Source organism: Schistocerca americana, chromosome 3 (genome assembly GCF_021461395.2).
Source record: "Schistocerca americana isolate TAMUIC-IGC-003095 chromosome 3, iqSchAmer2.1, whole genome shotgun sequence".
Lineage (NCBI taxonomy): Eukaryota > Metazoa > Arthropoda > Insecta > Orthoptera > Acrididae > Schistocerca > Schistocerca americana.
The window spans coordinates 606,984,230-607,004,993 of NC_060121.1; the positions used below are offsets into that span (position 1 = coordinate 606,984,230).

The 20,764-nt window shown below is 43.7% G+C and overlaps 1 protein-coding gene and 1 pseudogene across 1 annotated transcript in view; both read right to left on the reverse strand.

Annotated features, from left to right (window-relative positions):
* Nucleotides 1–20,764, reverse strand: part of LOC124606679 (homeobox protein B-H1) — a 455,998-nt gene that overhangs the window by 391,616 nt on the left and 43,618 nt on the right. The gene's annotated exons all lie outside the window — the stretch shown is intronic.
* On the reverse strand, nt 9,442–9,559 carry LOC124607776 (annotated as a pseudogene).

Genomic DNA, 20,764 nt, shown 5'->3' on the forward strand with positions numbered 1-20,764 from the left:
GGCATTCGCCATACACACATCCCGCCATCGGATCGCCACATTGTGTATCGTGATTCGTCGCTCCACACAACGTTTTTCGACTGTTCAGTCCGCCAATGTTTACGCTCCTTACACCAAGCGAGGTGTCATTTGGCATTTACCGGCGTGATGTGTGGCTTATGAGCAGCCGCTCGACCATGAAATCCATGTTTTCTCACCTCCCGCCTAGCTGTCATAGTACTTGCAGCGGATCCTGATGCAGTCTGGAATTCCTGTGAGATGGTCTGGGTAGATGTCTGCCTATTACACATTACGACCCTCTTCAACTGTCGGCGGTCTCTGTCAGTCAACAGACGAGGTCGGCCTGTACGTTCTTGTGCTGTACATGTCCCTTCACGTTTCCACTTCACTGTCACATCGGAAACAGTGAACCTAGGGATGTTTACGAGTGTGGAAATCTCGTATACAGACGTATGACACAAGTAACACCCAATCACCTGACCACGTTCGAAGGCCGTGCGTTCTACGGAGCGCCCCATTCTGCTCTCTCATGATGTCTAATGACTACTGAGGTCGCTGATGTGGAGTACCTGGCAGTAGGTGGCAGCACAATGCACCTAACATTAAAATCGTATGTTTTGGGGGTGTCCGGATAGTTTTGATCTCATAGTGTAAGTATACAGAGGTCACCCTATGCTATCCGATCCCATTCTTCAATGAGAGCTCATGAAAGTTCTCGCAGAGCCTGTGGTGAAATAGGATGACCACGAACACGTTTGTCAAGCCTGTCCCACAAACGCACGATGGGGCTTGGATCCAGGCTCGGTCAATCCGTCTGTTCAATTTACATGCTTCGCAGGACATTCCTGCTGACGCCCGGCATATAGCCCGCGGCATTAGAAGCAATTCAGGGGCACCACCGTATGCAGCAATCACCACATGGTCCAAAAGGATCTGTTATATGTACTGCCTGGTGGTAAGGCGACCATGGACAACGACAACATTTGTATGGTTGGCAACACTGAAGCATCCCCACAACATAAAAGAACCTTGGAGATCTGTCGTTTTCCAGGACAACATCTGGTCGCTACCACTCACTATGGGTCTCTGTACACGAACACGGCCGTCATCTTGCGTCAGAGGATATCTGGACTCATCTGTGAATAATACGTTTCGCCAGCGACGAAGTTGCCAGTTGACATGGGAACGGCAGAAATGAAGGAGAGCTCCAAGATGACGTTGTCGTGTAAAACAGGATACTCCAACAGGACGTCTGGATCGTAAGGTCCTTACTTGTAACCTGTTCATTACAGCATGATCGTAACAGCAGCTTCAGTGGCCCTTCTGAGATCGTCTTGCAGTATTCTGGCGAAATCCGTACGACGGTGCTACGCAGACATGGCCAGATATTAGTCTTCACGTGGAGCTGTAAAGCGTCTGCGAGCTTGTCCAAAACCCCTTGTGTTATAACCTTTCTCCCCTTGGCGTGTCCACAACCTATGGATGACATACAGGCATTAAAATCTGAAGCAACACGACCAAGAGTCCATCCTTTTCGGATCAAACAGACCATCCTTGCAACGTTCACGGCATTAAGATGTGGAACTCCATGTACTTGGTTGAATGCAACGTCACAAATACCGGCCATCCGTTAACGTCTCTAGAAAACACCGATACTCACTTTTTCAGAGAGGTCATAACACAGCCAACAGATGGCGAATGATTTTAATTGCTGCCTACATTGAAAGCGAAAACCTCCAGTCACGCAATAAGACCACAGGCACCGCCTGTATGACAGTGTAATTGCAGGTACTCGGAAGCCACGTCAATACCCCTAAATCCACAGCGTAATCAACAGTAAGGTAAAATGTAACTTTCACGGTCGTAAATGCCACACTTATTAAAATATTCTGGGCTGATACACCGTAGTCGGATTGAATTGTTTGTTGAAACTCAACGTTTAGGTCCCGTAAGTAGGACGCATTCAGAGAGGTTGTAGCGGATAGAGCGAGAAGCATCTGCGAAACGGAGCTGCTCATTGCGCAATTGGTAAATCTAAACAGGCCACTGCTGAAGACTGGGTACTCGTACGCCGAAATAAAAGGAGCGTTATGACAGTCACGAAAAAATTGTAGCGACGTACACGCATCTGCAAAATCCAAGCATTTCCTGCCGTTCATTAAATACGACACTCATGAAAAAGGAAAGATCTTGACGAACTGGAATGTCGCTCTAATCTGCAAAAAAGGAAGAAGGAAGTTTAGAGTTTAACATCCCGTAGACAACGACGTCGTTAGAGACGAAGTAAAAGCTCGGACTACGAAGGGACGGGGAATCGGCCATCACTTTGCAAAGGAACAATCCCGCCAATTGCCTGGAGTGATTTAGGGATCTCATGGAAAACCCTTAATTTACAAACCCATGTGAAAGATACAGGAACACCTAAGTCGGCCAAGGATGCTCGAAAGCAACTAGAAAAACCAAGAATCTACAGGATATCCAGTAATTGTGGAGATGTGTACGTGCGTACTACTAAAAGCGTGGTCGAAAGGTGACTAGACGAACACAAGGACGACTGCTGAAGGAAAGAAGCAGACAGATCAGATGTTGCGGAACATGCTTTGCAGCCAGGAGACAACCGGATTCGATTTCATAATACTCAGGTACTGGCAGTCACAAGCGGATACTATGAAAGGGAGACCACAGTGACTAAACACCCCTACAAATTTAATAGGAACGGGGAGGGCGCGAAACGGAATGGTACCTGAATTCTGATGCCGAAGAAAATGTGTACTAGTCTGCTACCATCCCATCTGCATCTACATCACTGCTCTGCAATTCACATCTAAGTGCCTGGCAGAGGGTTCTTCGAGCCATCTTCTCTACCGTTCCTCTCTCTAACAGCGGGAGGAAAAACCGAACACATAAATCTTTCTATACAAGCTCTGATTTCTCTTATTTTATTACCATGATTATTTCTCTCTATGTAGGATGGCAACAATAAAATATTTTCATATTCAGAGGAGAAAGTTGCTGATTTGACATGACCTCGCTGCACAGCAAAACGTCTTTCTTTTACTGGTTGCCACCCCATCTCGCTCATCATATCCGTGACTGTTTCCCTACTGTTTCGTGCTCAGACTTTTAGCACATGATGCAGTTATCTACAATGAAGTACTGTCTTAAAAAAGCTGCAAAAATATTCAGTCTGATATTGATAAGATTTCAAAGTGGTGCGAAGACTGACAACTTGCTTTAAGTGTTGAGAAATGTAAATCTGTGCACTTAATAAAACGAAAAAAAACTATTATCCTATAAGTCCACTTTCAATGAGTCACAGTTGGAAATGGTCAACTAATACTACCCGGATGTACCAATATGTAGGGATATGAAATGAAATGATCATATTGCTCAGTTGTGGTCAAAGCAGGTGGAAGTGCAGGATAATAGGGAAGTGCAATCGGTCAATAAACGGGACTACTTGCAAAATATACATGCAGCCCTTTCTAGAATATTACTCATGTGTGTGGGACTCGTACAAACTAGGACTATCAGGGGATATTGAGTGGATAGAAAGAAGGGCAGCACGAACGATCACAGCATTACTCGCATGTCTTGATGAACAACTGTTGATGATGGGGACATTTATTCCGCACTAGGACTCGAACCTGGATATGGTGTAGGAACGTAGACAAGGTGACATTTGGAAGTTTGGGTCGTGCGGAAGGCACGCACGGATAGCCTAATGGTTAAGGTGACGGCTCGCGATGAACGGGATATCCAGGTTCAAGTCCCGGTCCGATATAAATTTTCATATGTCACCGATAGATATAACACATCTATACCATTCACAGTTGAAGCTACGTTATTCCCACTCACCGCATTTTATTTCGACGGATCATAGGTTTGTTTGATTAGTGGAAGAGCGACAAGGAGGTGCAAAAAGAACTGAACCGACTAACGCTAGGAGGTAGACGCAGACTATCCGTGAACGACTACTTACAAATTTCAAGGAAAAGCTTTAAGTAATGAATCTACGAATTTACTACAAACCCCTACGTGTCTCTCCCGCAGAAACACCATAACAACGGGTACAACGATGTTACCCTCTGACATTCACTTCACAATGATCTGTAGATTATGGATATAGCTGTAAATGCATCGCAACAATTTGGCCAACCTCTTATTTGCTTTTGACCATTACATTACTACCACTTACAGCATCACACCGAACACAGATTTCCTCTATATGATCAACAGTGAGGCCTTGCGCAATGTTGGGAACGCACACAAGTAGCTGCAGTGAAATAAACGCTAATACGATGACCTTCAGCCTGGCGCAGTACTTTCTATGAAGTAAGCGATTCCCAAAGTCGCGCAACTAAGCATGACCAGTCACTGCAGCGGCGGTGGCGGGACGAAGCTGCGTACTGGCGAGTGAGGGCAAAACTATCAGGGAAAATCGTTCAGGGAGTTATTTCGTCCCTCCGAATACGTTGCACATTATCCGCCAGGACACGCACGCTCGCGTTAGCATGCCGCTTCTGGAATTCAGGGAGGTGCGCCGGCTCCGGATCAAATCAACACGGCGAATTAATGACGTGGGCGGAATGCAGGACAGTGGTTTTTAGGCGGTTTTCCCACTTTTGACTAGGTTAATACCGGGCTGATCCCATGTCCCGCCTCAGTTACACGATTCACAAACACTTCGTAAACGTTCTTACACTTTCATATGGGATAACCCAAGACGCAGACACATGGGATACACAAATTGCTTTCCGAGAACTAAGAGGTGGCGACAGGAAGGCCATGTGGCCAACTCTGCCACTAGCGTTGTCAAATTATTGTTAACATATCCGTGAAGAGATGGGATAAGGCCAGGTAAAAGAAGAAGAATGCGTCACACACTGTTCATTTTGTTGGTCTTTCCATCTTTTTACTTTGTCATTTCAATTAATCTTTGGCTGATATCTACATATTTATAAGCGTGATGCATTATATTTCGGTGATTCAGCTGTTTTGTTAGATATCTATCGCACTTTGTAATTCGGTCCTTGTTCTTACATCCGTTCCAGTCTCTTCTTCTGTCAATCTTTACCTGATGTTTTCCCCTGATACCTTTTTTTCTGCGAACAGTGTTTTTTTTTTTTTGCTGCATAATCGGAATCTATGCCTCATTTCCATTCAGTAAAATGGGAATAGTCATTGTCTCATAAATATTCACAGTAACTGCCCTTCACGTTTCATCTTTATAAATTATTTGTGAAATATTAATGCAGTTAAATCTTTCTATTTTTGTTCTCAGTGATTACCTGTTCTTGTAAAGATTTCGCGTGCAAACTGCATTAATTTATATTTTTTATTTGTTCAGTTTCAGTTAATATTTTACATATAATAGAACTTGGACGTCAAAATGCCATACCTGTTGACCTGTCTGAAAGTCATGAACAAGTATCACTGACAGTAATCGTTACATTGGCGTCAGTAACTAAACGCTATTACACATTCAACGTACGGTACGTTGTCTCTTTAGGTCTCGATCTGCTGAATCCCTTACTGTAACACTTTATAAGTGTAAAGTTAGAATACGCTGGTAAGACGCAGATGTCCTACAACAGACCTAGGGAAACTTTCTACATTTACAGTAATATTTATTTAAGAAATTCTTAACATTTTTACTACGCCGATTAGGTATAAATATAAAAACTATAAGAGCGAACTGATGTATAACCAGTATTCGGAAAGGCAGACGGTAAAGAATAACGTTGAGGTTACTGAATCTAGCTGATTAATTCTTGCACTTATAGCAACTAAAAACAGCTGACGAAGCAATGGTGAAAGATACAAAAATGACTCATTCCTAAAATTAAATAACTTGTTTAAAAATAAGTAAGCAGTTCCCCCGGATCCGAAGTTCAATAAAAAACAAAATATAATACAGCATAGCGACATTCACCTTAAAAGCGCAAACGATTCAAAAAATGTGAGTTACCGAAGGAGAGAGGATTGTTAAAGGCAACGCTTCTGCACAAAGAGATGAATATATGAATAACAGAAAAGACAAGAGCCGATGATCTGAAAGCGACTGTTATGGAAGTCAAAGCCACACAGCCGTAAGAACTGACGGAAGACGGTATAAAGAGAGTTCTTCCTGGAATCCTCGAGATAAGAAACGACCTAGTCGACAGGTTAGTAAAGTTTAGGTAGACAGTATCACGAAATAGAAGCGACAGCCGGGCTGCGCAAAACTGAAAGATCGTAATACCCGAAGAAACCTTGGGGAGTCCATCATCCAGCAGTGATTGGAAAATGGTTGACGATAAAACGGACAGAACCGCGAAAATTGTTTTCCTTGCTTTGTTACAAAGGAACAGTTACTACATACTGTCTACTGTATACAGAACATTTTAAATACTGTTGTAAGAGAGGAGAGAGGTTTGAGAATGATTTATTCCTCCGGGCGAAAACTGGTGCTATTATTTACTTAGACCGACAGTCTTTTCTTGAATGTTCTCATATTCCTCTTGAAATTCTCTAGTTAAAGTTATTTCACAGTCTATGCGTGTTCTGCAGTTTTGCAAAGCCATTAGGTACGTTGATGTGGCTCTCCCTGCGTCTCCGGGAGGGACGTAAATTCTGTTAGCACTTGCATCCGTGATAGAGGTCGAAAATCTCTTTGCCATGAAGCCGCGTACGAAATCGTTTAAGGAAATGCCGGAATGGTTCCTTCCAAAGGGCACGGGCGCATTCATTTCGCACCCTTCCCTAATCCGAGCCTGTGCGCCGTCTCTAATGAACTCTTTCTCGACGGGACGTTAAACACTAATCTCCCCTTTCCAAGTTGTGCACGACCGCACACTTGCAGTTACACTAAATAGGATAACCTTCGGTGTGTCCCAGGGAAGTGTGCTGGAATCCTTGCAGTTCATGTTGTATGCTAATGAGCCTCCAGGCAATATTATTATGAGGGTTGGGGGAAAATCATTGCAACTATTTTTTTTTAATTGCAGACATGTGAGCGGATCAGAAACTGCTGTTTGTAGCGTGGATGCTATACAGGCATAGAATGTATTCGTAACAACAGATGGCTCTGTGACTGCTGGTAGAGTCCTGCGTTGCGAAATCGGTTATGTGGCGAGCGTCGTGCGAAATGGAAGTGTTGAGCAGCGCGCATACATCAAAACAGCCGTTGTCCGAGGGAGAAACGCGAGAGGACGTCACAGTGAATTGGTGGAAGCCCTTGGGAATAATGCCCCCCCCCCCCCCACCCCATACCGTATAGCAGCGCCGTGCGTAGGAAAGTTTCGTCAAGGACGTGTGGCAATCGGTTATCAGCAACGTTCGGGACGACCTGTCACTGGGCCAACCGACGTGGCACCTGCTGACGTCCAGCAGCTCCTGGGGGAAGACGGATGATGGACGCTACAGGAGTTAGAGAGGGCAAGAAGCATCGAGAAACGTATCATCCACAGGATACTGCGGACAAAGATGTAACTGCGCAAACGCGCATCGCGGTTGGTAGCGGATGAACTGATGGAAGTTCAACAGTGGAAGCGGTATGTAATATATGCACCGACTACCTAGCACGCTGGCAACAAGACGACGACCACTTCCTGTCACGAATAATGGCCGACGATGAATTTTTGCGCAAGGTATACGGACGGGAACTCAAAAGTCAGTCCACGGAGTAGCGACGTGCCGTATCACATAGGTGACAGAAGTTCCGCCAGAATCCTTCCGCTATGAAATTGGTGGTGCTCGTCGGGTATGACGGCAGAGATGTCATTGTGCGCCACTTCATTCCACATGGCAGAACAGTGAGCGCAGAGTACTGCAGGAACTTTCTGGTGTGACAGGTACGCCGGCCGCGGTGGCCGAGCGGTTCTAGGCTCCCAGTCCGGAACCGAGCGACTGCTACGGTCGCAGGTTCGAATCCTGCCACGGGCATGGATGTGTGTGATGTCCTTAGGTTAGTTAGGTTTAAGTAGTTCTAAGTTCTAGGGGACTGATGACCACAGATGTTAAGTCCCATAGTGCTCAGAGCCATTTGATTTTTTGTGACAAGTACGACGTGGCGTTCGAAAGAAACGCTCGGTTCTTGCGGACAATGCAATCATACTGCACGACAACGCAAAACCACATAAGGCAGACTGTGTACGGTGGCAACTGCGGCGCGGAGGATGGGAAGAACTGGATCACCCGCCGTACTCTCCAAACCTTTTGCCTGTGACTTTGATCTCATACGAAAGGTAAAAGATCCACTACTTGGTAGGCGGTATGCTACAGGAGAGGATATTGCCTATGCTGTGCGACAACAGATGACCCGATTCAGATGTGGTCCGGGAAATGGTGACGCAGATGATGTTCAGGGCCTCCCACATCACTGGCAGCGTATAGTGACCATTGCAGTGGACTACTCTGAGGCCTTTCGATTCAGTTTTGCCGTGTCAACTATAAGTGTGCAGTGCTGTATCATTTTGCACCATGAAACCACTATTGTCCTGTACACTACAGCAATAAACATGTGCGGCGCAGTGTTACCGTGTTCTTCAGTGTCCACACATACAATTCCCACCTCGACGTTTCATCTGTATGTGTCGCATTTCTAACTGAGCTGGTATATGCAAGAGAAAAAAATAGGTGCAATGAGTTTTGTCCCAACCCTCGTAGTAACCTCGGAGTTTTTGCAGGAGCAGCAGTTATTTACTGTCGGATAGAAGCAGATCTTGACAAGATTTCAAAGCGACGCAAATATTGTCAACTTACTTTAAGTGTTCAGAAATGTAAAATTTTGCACTTCACAAAACGAAAAAAATTTTGCAGCCTATGACTATAATAATGTCAAGAGTCACAACTGAAATCAGTCAATTCACACATACGAGTATACCTAAGTGTAACAATTTCTAGGGATATGAAGTGGAACGATGGCATAGGCTCAGTCATAGATAAAATAGGTAGCAGACTTTGATTTATAGGTAGAAGGCTACGAAAATGCAATCAGTCTACAAAGGAGACCGCATACAAAAATCCCGTGCGGCCCATCCTAGAATACTGCTCAAGTATGTGGGGCTCGTACCAAATAGGACTGAGGAGATTTTCGACGGATACAAAGGAGGGCAAGACGCATGGTCACAAGTTTGCCTGACCCATAGCAGAGTGTTACATAGACGCTGACAGACTTGAAGATATACGGGAACTATCTCGTTAAAGCATACTTAGAAAGTTTTAGAACCAACTTTAAGTAATGAATCTAGGAATGTAGAAAACTAAACTCCGCCCGAACAGGCCATGAAGGGCCAATAGTAGCGACCGACCGCCGGGTCAACCTCAAATCACTGGCGTCGACGGATGCGGATGTGGTCAGCGCTCTCCTGGCCGTGCGTCAGTGTAAGAGACCGGAGCCTCTACTTCACAATCAAGCAGCTCCTCAGTTTGTCTCACAAGGGCTCAGTGCACCCCACTTGCCAACAGCGCTCGGCAGACCGGATGGTTACCCACCCAAGTGCTAACCCAGCCCGACAACGCTTAACTTCAGTGATCTGACGGGAACCGTTGTTGCCACTGCGGTAAGGCCATTGGTGGAATGTATTAAAACCTCACACTTATCTCTCCCATGTAGAATCACAAAGAGAAGATTAAACTAATTACAGCACGCACGGAGGCATTTAAGCAATCATTTTTTTTCCGCGCTCCACGCATGAGTGGAACAGCAGAAAGCCCCAATAACTGGTACAATGGGACACACCCTCTGCCACGCACTTCACAGTGGTTTGGAGAGTGTAGATGTAGATGTCTGCAGTCCACACTGAAATTCCCAGGCCACTGGAAAAGTTCCGCGACTGTTCACACCAAAGAGACAGCCGTACAGAGACGGATGCGATAATTTTGCAGCTGTGTCAGGGCACACCAGATGACTTCCTTAGCTGCCTATTCAGCTTGGTGTACCGTTATGATCCCGAGACAGAGGAGCAAAGCAAGCAGTGGTAATTTGTGGACTCCCCACCGCCGAAATTGGCGAATACAAGCAATGACAGAGTGATGGTGTGTTTTGGAACTGTCATAGTGTGGTGCTAACTGATTATGCTCGTAAGTGGCAACGGGGTGCTTTTTCCTTCGTGACAACGCGCCGATTCGTCACGGGACACAACCATATGTTACTTCTTTGGTCTATTAAACTTTTAGTCGCATGTCATATTCTCCCGACATGGCGACCAGTCAATTCTTCCTCTTTCCTCGGATAAGGAAACCGTTGCGTGTCTGGTAATTGGACAATGATGACGTGATTTTCGAGGTGTGGCGTTTCTAAGCAGCCAACAAGCAGACTTCTATAACCAAGGTCTCCAGGAAGTCATTCGTCGTTGGTAAAAATTTGTTGCACTGAAGCGTGAATATGTAGAGGAGGACTAACATCATCACCATGTTTCGTGTTCGCACTTTGGCTTCTTGAGGTAATAATTAAAATCTGTGTGACCACTTTTGGTAAGACATTTGCCTTTCACATTTTTGCCGGCGGATGTGCCAGGGTGAAAATTCGAAAGGTCTGTGATTTACTGATTAGTCGACTAGTTGATACTAAGGTTTTCTTCTCGCACATAATGTGATTTCACAGACTGCAATGAAATGTGTGTGATGAATTAAAAGCTACATTCAACGTTTAACTGTAGACCCATGTAAGGTAAGGAAGGCTACAAGCCAGAGGATAATCAACCCAATAGTTCTTTAGAGGATTGCGGTACACGAGCCCAGCCTCCACTTCCCCCCCCCCCCCCCCCTCCGCACACACCTTTTTTTCCTTATGAGATATAGACAGGTATCCTCAGTAAACAAAAATAAATTTAGACTGGGGTCTTATTGCCCCATTTGGTATTCAGTGGAAAAAATTTAAAAAATGAATAAATTTTAATATGTTGTAAATATAAAGATTAACAAAACATCGTTGGTTCCAACTGATTTAAAGGGAGAAGGTTATATGTTTACAAAACTATAGTTTTGAATAGAAGCATACTATAACTGCAACCTGCCTTGATGGTGGGTCAACCACAGTACGAGTATTCATCTGGGGGATTATTAACCGCTTCAGCTGTATTTGGTCCTTTATTACTGGGTCACTGCCTGTTTCGTGGTGCTAAAAGACACATCTTCAAATGAACATATGATTAAAACATTATCGTTATTTTTCAAACCAAAAACACCGCTAAAAGACGTATGTCATAGATAAAGGACCAAATTCAGCTGAAGCGGTTATTAATGCCCAAGTTAAATATTCACAGCTGAGGTTGCCCCATCTACAAGGTTATCTGCAATTTACAATGTGCTTATGGGACCATATTAGCCCCAGCGGAGCTAGAAGGGGTAATATGTTGTTGTTGTTGTGGTCTTCAGTCCTGAGACTGGTTTGATGCAGCTCTCCATGCTAATCTATCCTGTGCAAGCTCCTTCATCTCCCAGTACCTACTGCAACCTACATCCTTCTGAATCTGCTTAGTGTATTCATCTCTTGGTCTCCCTCTACGACTTTTACCCTCCACGCTGCCCTCCAATGCCAAATTTGTGATCCCTTGATGAATCAGGACATGTCCTACCAGCCGATCCCTTCTTCTAGTCAAGTTGTGCCACAAACTTATCTTCTCCCCAATCCTATTCAATACCTCCTCATTAGTTACGTGATCTACCCACCCAATCTTCAACATTCTTCTGTAGTACCACATTTCAAAAGCTTCTATTCTCTTCTTGTCCAAACTATTTATTGTCCATGTTTCACTTCCATAAATGGCTACACTCCATACAAATACTTTCAGAAACGACTTCCTGACAGTTAAATCTATACTCGATGTTAGCAAATTTCTCTTCTTCAGAAACGCTTTCCTTGCCATTGCCAGTCTACATTACATATCCTCTCTACTTCGACCATCATCAGTTATTTTGCTCCCCAAATAGCAAAACTCCTTTACTACTTTAAGTGTCTCATTTCCTAATCTAATTCCCTCAGCATCACCCGACTTAACTCGACTACATTCCATTATCCTTGTTTTGCTTTTGTTGATGTTCATCTTATATCCTCCTTTCAAGACACTGTCCATTCCATTCAACTGTTCTTCCATGTCCTTTGCTGTCTCTGACAGAATTACAATGTCATCGGCGAACCTCAAAGTTTTTATTTCTTCTCCCTGGATTTTAATACCTACTCCAACATTCGGGAGGACGACGGTTCAATCCCGCGTCCGGCCATCCTGATTTAGATTTTCCGTGATTTCCCTAAATCACTCCAGGCAAATGCCAGGATGGTTCCTCTGAAAGGGCACGGCCGACTTCCTTCCCCATCCTTCCCTAATCCGATGAGACCGATGACCACGCTGTCTGGTCTCCTTCCCCAAACCAACCAACCAACCAACCAACCTACTCCAAATTTTTCTTTTGTTTCCTTTACTGCTTGCTCAATATGCAGATTGAATGACATCGGGGAAAGGCTACAACTCTGTCTCACTCCCTTCCCAACCACAGCTTCCCTTTCATGCCCCTCGACTCTTATAACAGCCGTCTGGTTTCTGTACAAATTGCAAATAGCCTTTCGCCCCCTGTATTTAACCCCTGCCACCTTTAGAATTTGAAAGAGAGTATTCCAGTCAACATTGTCAAAAGCTTTCTCCAAGTCTACAAATGCTAGAAACGTAGGTTTGCCTTTCCTTAATCTTTCTTCTAAGATAAGTCTTAAGGTCAGTATTGCCTCACGTGTTCCAACATCAACATTTCTACGGAATCCAAACTGATCTTCCCCGAGGTCGGCTTCTATCAGTTTTTCCATTCGCCTGTAAATAATTCGTGTTAGTATTTTGCAGCTGTGACTTATTAAAATGATAGTTCGGTAATTTTCACATCTGTCAACACCTGGTTTCTTTGGGATTGGAATTATTATATTCTTCTTGAAGTCTGAGGATATTTCGCCTGTTTCGTACATCTTGCTCACAAGATGGTAGAGTTTTGTCAAGACTGGCTCTCCCAAGGCCGTCAGTAGTTCTGATGGAATGTTGTCTACTCCCGGGGCCTTGTTTCGACTCAGGTCTTTCAGTGCTCTGTCAAACTCTTCACGCAGTATCGTATCTCCCATTTCATCTTCATATACATCATCTTCCATTTCCATAATATTGTTCGCAAGTACATCGCCCTTGTATAGACCCTCGATGTACTCCTTCCACCTTTCTGCTTTCCCCTCTTTGCTTAGAACTGGGTTTCCATCTGAGCTCTTGATATTCATACAAGTGGCTCTCTTTTCTCCAAAGGTCTCCTTAATTTTCCTGTAGGCTGTATCTATCTTACCCCTAGTGAGATAAGCCTCCACATCCTTACATTTGTCCTCTAGCCATCCCTGCTTAGCCATTTTGCACTTCCTGCCGATCTCATTTTTGAGACGTTTGTATTCCTTTTTGCCTGCTTCATTTACTGCATTTTTTATATTTTCTCCTTTCATCAATTAGATTCAATATTTCTTCTGTTACCCAAGGATTTCTACTAGCCATCGTCTTTTTACCTACTTGATCCTCTGCTGCCTTCACTACTTCATCCCTCAGAGCTACCCATTCGTCTTCTACTGTATTTCTTTCCCTCATTCCTGTCAATTGTTCCTTTATGCTCTCCCTGAAACTCTGTACAACCTCTGGTTTAGTCAGTTTATCCAGGTCCCATCTCCTTAAATTCCCACCTTTTTGCAATTTCTTCAGTTTTAATCTACAATTCATAACCAATAGATTGTGGTTAGAGTCCACATCTGCCCCTGTCCTACAACTTAAAACCTGGTTCCTAAATCTCTGTCTTACCATTATATAATCTATCTGATGCCTTTTAGTATCTCCAGGATTCTTCCATGTATACAACCTTCTTTTATGATTCTTGAACCAAGTGTTAGCTATGATTAAGTTATGCTCTGTGCAAAATTCTAACAGATGGCTTCCTCTTTCATTTCTTAGCCCCAATCCATATTCACCTACTATGTTTCCTTCTCTCCCTTTTCCTATTGTCGAATTCCAGTCACCCGTGACTATTAAATTTTCGTCTCCCTACACTACTTGAATAATTTCTTTTATCTCATCATACATTTCTTCAATTTCTTCGTCATCTGCAGAGCTAGTTGGCATATAAACTTGTACTACTGTAGTAGGCAAGGGTTTCGTGTCTATCTTGGCCACTATAATACGTTCACTATGCTGTTTGTAGTAGCTTGCCCGCACTCCTATTTTTTTATTCATTATTAAACCTACTCCAGCATTACCCCTATTTGATTTTGTATTTATAACCCTGTATTCACCTGACCAGAAGTCTTGTTCCTCCTGCCACCGAACTTCACTAATTCCCACTATATCTAACTTTAACCTATCCATTTCCCTTTTTTAAATTTTCTAACCTACCTGCCCGATTAAGGGATCTGACATTCCACGCTCCGATCCGTAGAATGCCAGTTTTCTTTATCCTGATAACGATGTCCTCTTGAGTAGTCCCCACCCGGAGATCCGAATGGGGGACTATTTTACCTCCGGAATATTTTACCCAAGAGGACGCCATCATCATTTAATCATACAGTAAAGCTGCATGCCCTCGGGAAAAATTACGCTTGTAGTTTCCCCTTGCTTTCAGCCGTTCGCAGTACCACAACAGCAAGGCCGTTTTGGTTAGTGTTGCAAGGCCAGATCAGTCAATCATCCAGACTGTTACCCCTGCAACTACTGAAAAGGCTGCTGCCCCTCTTCAGGAACCACACGTTTGTCTGGCCTCTCAACAGATACCTTTCCGTTGTGGTTATACCTACGGTACGGCTATCTGTATCGTTAAGGCACGCTAGCCTCCCCACCAACGGCAAGGTCCATGGTTCATGGGGGGAGGGGTAATAGAAACACAAGGAAAAAAAATCATGTTTTCTACAACCTCGAAAAGTTCATAACTGATACAACTTTTAACACAAGGCCGTTTTGGTTAATGTTACAAGGCCAGATAAGTCAATCATCCAGACTGTTACCCCTGCAACTACTGAAAAGGCTGCTGCCCCTCTTCAGGAACCACACGTTTGTCTGGCCTCTCAACAGATACCTTTCCGTTGTGGTTGTACCTACGGTGCGGCTATCTGTATCGTTGAGGCACGCAAGCCTCCCCACCAACGGCAAGGTCCATGGTTCATGGGGGGAGGGGTAATATAAACACAAGAAAAAAAATCGTGTTTTCTACAACCTCGAAAAGTTCATAACTGATACAACTTTTAACACAAATGGTTATAATTGTTTTTAAACAATGATGTACAAGTGTTACATTAAAGCAACTGCGAGATACAAAATACTGTGCTGCGAAAATGTGCAGTTTCGTAGTCTTTCTTTAGAGTAGGTTTTAACCCTACGATAGCAAAGCATTTAAACCATTAGACAAATTGTTTCGTCCATTTAATTATATTGATCCTCAGTATACATAATCTTAAACAAAAACTGTATACACAACACTGTGTTGTTTTGTATTCTTCCTCGCAGTCGGTTTCCAAAGAAAATCAGCATATTTGGAAAGTTGTGTATAACTGTTACGCAATCTAAACCGCTCGATGCTTTGCGTTGCTACTAGTTTGCAGCTTAAAACTGCATGAAACAATGTCATTGAAGTTACTATCTTCACGGATCCAGCAACTGGCGAGACCTCTCTCGCACCCTTTAAACCAATGATCCCAATCGATTTATCCCTTCATTTTAAGCGACTTCAGTTCCTAGTTGAGGTTTTCGTTTGCAATAACAATAAACAAAAGTCAACGTCAGACATTCAAATAAGTAGTAACTGATTAACGATCAGAGCGTTTTTGCCCTTTCACACGGAGTGAGATTTGGTGATAGGGGACGCCATTTCATGAAACAACTGTCCCCTTCTGTACCACGGCCGCCATGTTTGCGACTAGCGCTGACTATCGGCAAATTACCAAACTACGCTACGTCGGTGCACATGAAAAATACTTTCAGGGTCTCTCTTCAAAATGAAATATGAATGATATCTGTACAATGTTTGGTTCTTCCGCAATAAATAATTGAAAGTGTTCCCGGGCTTTATGTACACCCTGTATATTCTGAAGTTATGCGATTGTATTGTCTACAACAAATTTAAAAATTTAAAAACAGTAAAAAACGAAAACAAAGGCGTTTTCTTTCGATCGTATGGTACATGATTTCTTAAAATTTTGAGTACCATACGTTCAAAGTGGACGAAGACGCAACTAGAAGTCGAAATTCATGTCCTGACAATACTTCCAGGACTAATCGAGATTATGACGGATTTACAGCTCCCATTGACATTTAGGTATCAACTGCGAAGCACTGCCGGGTTCGCTAGAAGAACGAAAGATGGCATTCCTTTGTTTCATTCGTCTTCTTACAATTTCATTAGTGCCTTTCGAGTTCCCATTATCGTCGAAATGCCAACAGACGTCCTAACAGCTTCCATTAGAAGTTTTCTAACAGGATAACGCTCGCTCACATACCACTGTTGTAACTCAACATGCTCTACAGGATGTCGACTTGTTGCCTTGGTCTGCTCGATCGTCAGATCTGTCTGCAATCGAGCACATACGGGACCTCGTTGGACGACAACTCCAGCATCATCTACAAACAGCATTAACCGCTCCTGTATTAACCGAGTAAATGCAACAGGCAGGGAACTCTATACCACAAACTCACATCCGGCATCGTATAACACAATGCATGCACGTTTACACGCATTGTAAATTAGACAATATGCAGTAAATCAAATTGGAAAGGCCGGCCGGTGTGGCCGTGCGGTTAAAGGCGCTTCAGTCTGGAACCGCGTGACCGCTACGGTCGCAGGTTCGAATCCTGCCTCGGGCATGGATGTGTGTGATGTCCTTAGGTTAGTTAGGTTTAATTAGTTCTAAGTCCTAGGCGACTGATGACCTCAGAAGTTGAGTTGCATAGTGCTCAGAGCCATTTGAACCATTTGAAATTGGAAACGTCAGTGAAGAAAAGATAATTCTGGTGCTCGTAAAAGTTTACACAGAAAGAACTGTAGATACAGTGCTTTTACCCGATTGACTATAAAAATGAAAACAATCGCATTAATATCGATAATTTCGCAAAACTGCGCTAACTGTGGTGCTACGTATGCAATTATAATGCAGCATGTCACTAAATTGTTATACTGAGTACTTGATTTCGGCAACATTTGAGAAAAACTGAGGCAGTCAACTCCACTTCGCATTGTGAAGGGATTCCGCGTTAATCTGCATGTTTATCCGAATGAATTTGGTTTTACAGCTTGTTCCATCAAAGTTACGGGCGTGCTTGGTCTGTACAGTGCCTTGCGGCAGGGATGGTCAGCTTTGAGGGATATGACAGGAGCGACCATTCGAAGGAAAAATGTCTAGTAAACATGGAGTCTATAATGCATACATTAAGAGCTATGAGCACATGTTCGTTTTCACTATTGTGAAACATATGTGTTCTACTAAACATGTGCTCATAGCTCTTTAAGGTATGCACTGTAGACTCCATGTTTACTAGACATTTTTCCTTCGAATGGTCGTTCCTGTCATAAGCCTGAATACTGATCGTTTATCATGGGACACATTGTATACCGCGCGTCTAAGGTTGGAAAACTTGCGGAGTAAAAGTTATCGTCGATAATGAAACCTTAATAATAGTCAGACTCTAATAAAAGTCGAAACTAATCACCACAATAAATGCATGGAGATACACAGAAGAGACAAATTACATTTCGTTTAAAAACGGTGCTACCAACAACTGTAATTTAGAACTAAGGAATGCGCTACTACAGTGAGAAAAAAAAATAGGATTAGAGGTATGAGGAGAGGCTAAGGGTCTGGAAATGAAGATCTTTCAAGAGAAGTTATTAAAGCTGGAGAAAAATGAATACAAAAAGAAACATGTAAAATTATTTACAGAGTATCTGCGAAACAGGACGTAGATACACCCAATACTGAAAAGGACGTTGTAATTGTGTTACTTCACAGGGAAAGAGACATAATAAACTAAACACTTATCAGCGTGTTCACTGTCATGTGTAAGTTATTACGTAGATGCTTAACAATCTCCAGTGGCAGGCGTTGCAAGAAAGACTTTGTGTATCACGTAGAGATTTAGATGCAGCATACGATCTAAGAAGAGATGGGCAACATATTAATTCCTCCTACATATCACCACGAGAAAAATTAGAGAAACTATAGTTCATACGGAAGATTATGAACCCTCGTTCCTTAACGCAACATTCGCAAATGGATCAGATCAGAGGGGAGTAGTTAGCGGCACCAGAAGTAGCCTCTGCGACACATGGTAAGGTGGCTCACACAGTACACACACACACACACACACACACACACACACACATATATATATATATATATATATATATATATATATGTGTGTGTGTGTGTGTGTGTTACAAAAAGGTACGGCCAAACTTTCAGGAAACATTCCTCACACACAAAGAAAGAAAATATGTTATGTGGACATGTGTCCGGAAACGCTTAATTTCCATGTTAGAGCTCATTTTATTACTTCTCTTCAAATCACATTAATCATGGAATGGAAACACACAGCAACAGAACATACCAGCGTGACTTCAAATACTTTGTTACAGGAAATGTTCAAAATGTTCTCCGTTAGCGAGGATACATGCATCCACCCTCCGTCGCATGGAATCCCTAATGCGCTGATGCAGCCCTGGAGAATGGCGTATTGTATCACAGCCGTCCACAATACGAGCACAAAGAGTCTCTACATTTGGTACCGGGGTTGCGTAGACAACAGCTTTCAAATGCCCCCATAAATGAATGTCAAGAGGGTCGAGGTCAGGAGATCGTGAAGGCCAGGCACATGTTCTAGCAGCACAGGTAGAGTATCCCGTATCAAATCATGATAAAGTGCTCCATTGAGCGGAGGTAGAAGAACATGAGGCCCAATCAAGACATCACCAACAATGCCTGGCCAAACGTTCACAGAAAATCTGTGTTGATGACGTGATTGCACAATTACGTGTTGATTCTCGTCAGTTCACACATGTTGATTGTGAAAATTTACAATTTGATCACATTGGAATGAAGTCTCACCCGTAAAGAGAACATTTGCACTGAAATGAGGATTGACACATTGTTGGATGAACCATTCGCAGAAGTGTACCCGTGGAGGCCAATCAACTGCTGATAGTGCCTGCACACGGTGTACATGGTACGGAAACAACTGGTTCTCCCGTAGCGCTCTCCATACAGTGACGTGGTCAACGTTACCTTGTACAGCACCAACGTCTCTGACGCTGACATTAGGGTTATCTTCAACAGCACGAAGAATTGCCTCGTCCATTGCAGGTGTCCTCGTCGTTCTAGGTCCTCCCCAGTCGCGAGTCATAGGCTGGAATGTTCCGTGCTCCCTAAGACGCCGATCAATTACTTCGAACGTCTTTCTGCGGGACACCTTCATTCTGGAAATCTGTATCGATACAAACGTACCGCGCCACGGCTATTGCCCCGTGCTAATCCATACATCAAATGGGCATCTGCCAACTCCGCATTTGTAAACATTGCACTGACTGCAAAACCACGTTCGTGATGAATATTAAGCTGTTGATGCTACGTACTGATGTGCTTGATGCTAGTACTGTAGAGCAATGAGTCGCAGGTTAACACAAGCACCGAAGTCAACATTACCTTCCTTCAATTGGGCCAACTGGCAGTGAATCGAGGAAGTACAGTACATACTGACGAAACTAAAATGAGCTCTAACATGGAAAGTAAGCGTTTCCGAACACATGTCCACATAACATCTTTTCTTTATTTGTGTGTGAGGAATGTTTCCTGAAAGTTTGGCCGTACCTTTTTGTAACACCCTGTATATACAAAAACAAGAAAAGGAACTGATAGGAACTGGAAATGGATGTAACACAATGGTGCATTTATAACTCATTAATGAAATAATAATATGGAGTAGGTTAGTTAAGTTCCATGTTCTGGCCTAGACGGGCCAAGCGGACTCGACCGCCCACCATGTCATGACGTCACTGGATGCAGTATGGAAGGGCATGTTGTCAGCACACCGCTCTCCTCGTCGCTGTAGGGATTCTTGGTTTTGGAACCGCTACTGATCGGTCGAGCAGCTCCTCAGTTGGTCTCACGAGGCTGAGTGCACTCCGTACTAGTCCTCCACCCCATGAAAAAAAAAATAACTGGCAATGCCAGGAATCGAACCCGCGTCCCCCGCAAAGCAGGCAGTCGCGCTAGCCACTTTCTTTTTCTTTTTTTTTTATTAAATCTCATTTTGTTTGTTAATGTTCGTTGTCTTTGTTTGGGGCGGACGTCGCAAGACATCCGTTGAAGTTCGTTGTAGATCTATTCACTCAGCTTTTTTAAATACAGAGGGCTGCTAACCCTCCGACCGAACACGCTGAGCTGCCGTGCCGGCTACCACTCAGTTACGCATGAGGACATAAAAAGGTGTAATCCATATTAATTACTACTCTGACAGGTGTACCACTGTCAGAGCGCCAAGGGAAAACGCGTCGATACTCCCCGTGTTTGCAGTGGACGGCGCTACAGACGGCGCTGCACTATCCACGTGTATACCTGTACTGCTGCAAACAAACCAATTTTTGACTAACATTACAGTGCAATCAAAAATGGTTCAAATGGCTCTGAGCACTATGGGACTCAACATCGTAGCTCATAAGTCCCCTAGAACTTAGAACTACTTAAACCTAACTAACCTAAGGACATCACACACACCCATGCCCGAGGCAGGATTCGAACCTG